Raw genomic sequence first — 2,576 nt, 5'->3', positions numbered from 1 at the left:
GGCGTGACAAATTGTTTCATGCGGGTTAGTCGCTAACAATTAAAAGGGATCAGACGATTGTGTAAGGGACAAACCTCTTGAGACAAAATCCCAAAAAGGGGTCTTCTTTTATTGGCGATGACTTTACAATTGGAAATCGAAAACAAAGTGCCTCCAAGGGGCGTAAGCACACGAGTTACTGAAAAAAGTGTTTAAGTCTAAGCTAAGGAAATTAAAATTATATGTTCTTTGTTCGAGAGTTTTTGATTCGGTCCTTTTCTTTATGTCTTTTCTCCCTTTTATATTTCATGGACGATCTCTTTGTGATCAACCGCCTAAAAACTACTTGATCGTTCTGCAACTGCCCACTTTCCTCATAATGGCCAGCTTGTCATGAAAACTGCCTTATTTAACTGCTGCCATTACTCTTCGTCGTTCAACCGTTTTCGATTGAATTCCTTGAATCGTGGAACGTGATGGGGCTGCTTTAATAACTGCTTTGATAACCGCACTTCTTGATAACCACAACGCTTTATGTTTGTTAAGACTTTGGGCGACTTGAAGGTTTTGGCGAGAATAGAGTAATAGCTCTGGGCGACTGCATGGCACTCCATTCGCTCAAATTCTGGGCGACTTGCAATCTTGGGCGATGGCGTTACCACGTTCTTGGGCCTCCCTATTTGGGCCTTCATCTTGAATTGTTTGATTGGGCTTCGTTCTTTGGGCTATCTGATTTGGGGATTCTCCAATTGGGCTTCATTTCTTGGGCCGTTCGATTTGGGCTGAATTTTTATGTGTCAACAGGTGTTATTTCTCATTTATAGCTTTTACATTTGCGAAAGCAATACATTATACATATTTGCATCAAATAGTTTCCTAATTTTGTGTTTCTTCTTTTGTAGCAAGCTTGGATGTGCTGTCCCCAGTAGTTTTGAAAAGTGCGGACGTGTAGCCTGAAGGAAAAGATTGAATATACTTCCCTTTCCCTCGCAAGTGCCTCATCTCACTACTTGTTGCCTTGTCGGCAAAAGACTGAAATGGAATATTGTTGCGTTGTCTACAAATTAGTTAATTATTGTTGTACTTTTTGAATTGTTGCCTTGTCGATTTAATGAACTGCTGCTATTGTTATTGGCTTTGAATTTTAGCCCAAGCGCCCAAAATTCCTGGATCCATCCCTGCTTGTGCACTTATTGAGAAGCCATCTTTCTTGAGCGAAAACTGAGATCCTATCTCAAGAAAATATGTATTTATTTTTTTTTTGAGCCACAAATTGCAACTACCCACCACCTTGCATTCCCCCCTTCGTCTTGCAATCTTGCATATGAAGACATCTTTTGAAAGATCATCAATTTTCGAGGTAAAGAAATTTATGCCCCGTTTGGTACCCATTTTTTTTAAAATTCATTTTTATCCCTCTTCTTTTCAATCACACATTCTTTATTAAAATAATATTATACGTAAATAAAAAACTTTAAGTTTAGTGTGTGGGATTTTCGCATCAAACGACTTGATTTTTGCAGTTCATTGCTTGTCATTTAATGAGCTGTTACTGAAATTGTTGTATAAAAATTATGCTCATTATTAAGCCCCCATTTGTTTCCAATAAGTGTATTTTATACACCTATTCAAAGCGTTAAAACGATGATATTTAGTTGCTTCTCGAATGAATTATGATCTAAATTATTACATTTTGTATTGAATAGGTAAAATTCAATGACGGTACAAGAAATTGAAGGACGAAGCAAAAGTGGACAAAATTGGAGAAAATGACTAAGTTATAAGATATCCAAAGTTTGGGGACTAAAGTGAAAATACTCCAAAGTTGTGTTGGACCTCATGATGAAGATTTAAGAGTGCTCAGAGTCAATTGGATGAAGAAAGATGTCAAAGGGATCAAATTTAGGCAAAATATGATTATAAATCAATTTCCAACCGAAAAGTTATGCTCTGAAATTTCAGTCTTACATTGAGACCCATTTTTGATATAGCAAACAATCGAACTGGAGAATGATGTCAAAAGCAAATTTGTAGTCCTTTAAGTTATCTTTTCAACGCATCCTGAATTGCCTTAATTGGACATCGGGAGAGAAAGTTATGCTAAAAATACTAGAAAAAGTGTGTGCTGTTTGTTCGAAAAGTGGCGCCACTTCAGAGCGCAGCGGTGTCGAGAGATTTAGAGAGGTGGCGCCGCAATCTGTAACCTAAGCGAAATTTCGGCCCATTTTGGAGTTCATATGAAAATCCTATTCTTCATACATGGCAGGGGACCTATAAACACAAAAATTCTCACACTTTAAGGGGTTCTACAGATTCTAGAGGCAAAAACACTTCTTAAAGTAAGGAGGAGAGATTCAAAGGGAGGAGAAAACGCCAAATTCATCGTGTGAAGCATATACTGGAAGAAGGAATTCTTGGTGTAAGATCCACTTTTTCTTCTACATATTCTGATTAAAAATTCGGTGATGGACTATAAGACAATTTGTTGTTACTCTTCTTTTATTATGCGCAACTAAATCCATTGTTAGGGCGAATAATGTAACCCATTTGAGATCCTTTATGTTTTCTTATTAAGATTCTTGGTTTTTAATTTTTCC

General features: G+C 37.1%; 1 long non-coding RNA gene across 1 annotated transcript; it reads left to right on the top strand.

The window, feature by feature from the left end:
• Window positions 1-749: 749 nt before the first annotated feature.
• LOC111373337 lies at window positions 750-1,729 on the top strand. The gene is made up of 3 exons (XR_002698934.1): window positions 750-783; window positions 882-1,339; window positions 1,686-1,729. It is a non-coding gene; the product is annotated as an uncharacterized LOC111373337 (long non-coding RNA).
• The last annotated feature ends 847 nt before the right edge of the window (window positions 1,730-2,576 follow it).

Source organism: Olea europaea, unplaced genomic scaffold (genome assembly GCF_002742605.1).
Source record: "Olea europaea var. sylvestris unplaced genomic scaffold, O_europaea_v1 scaffold11131, whole genome shotgun sequence".
In the NCBI taxonomy this organism is placed as follows: domain Eukaryota; kingdom Viridiplantae; phylum Streptophyta; class Magnoliopsida; order Lamiales; family Oleaceae; genus Olea; species Olea europaea.
The sequence above is the reverse complement of the archived record's forward strand: the minus strand, read 5'-3'. Positions and strand labels throughout refer to the sequence as shown.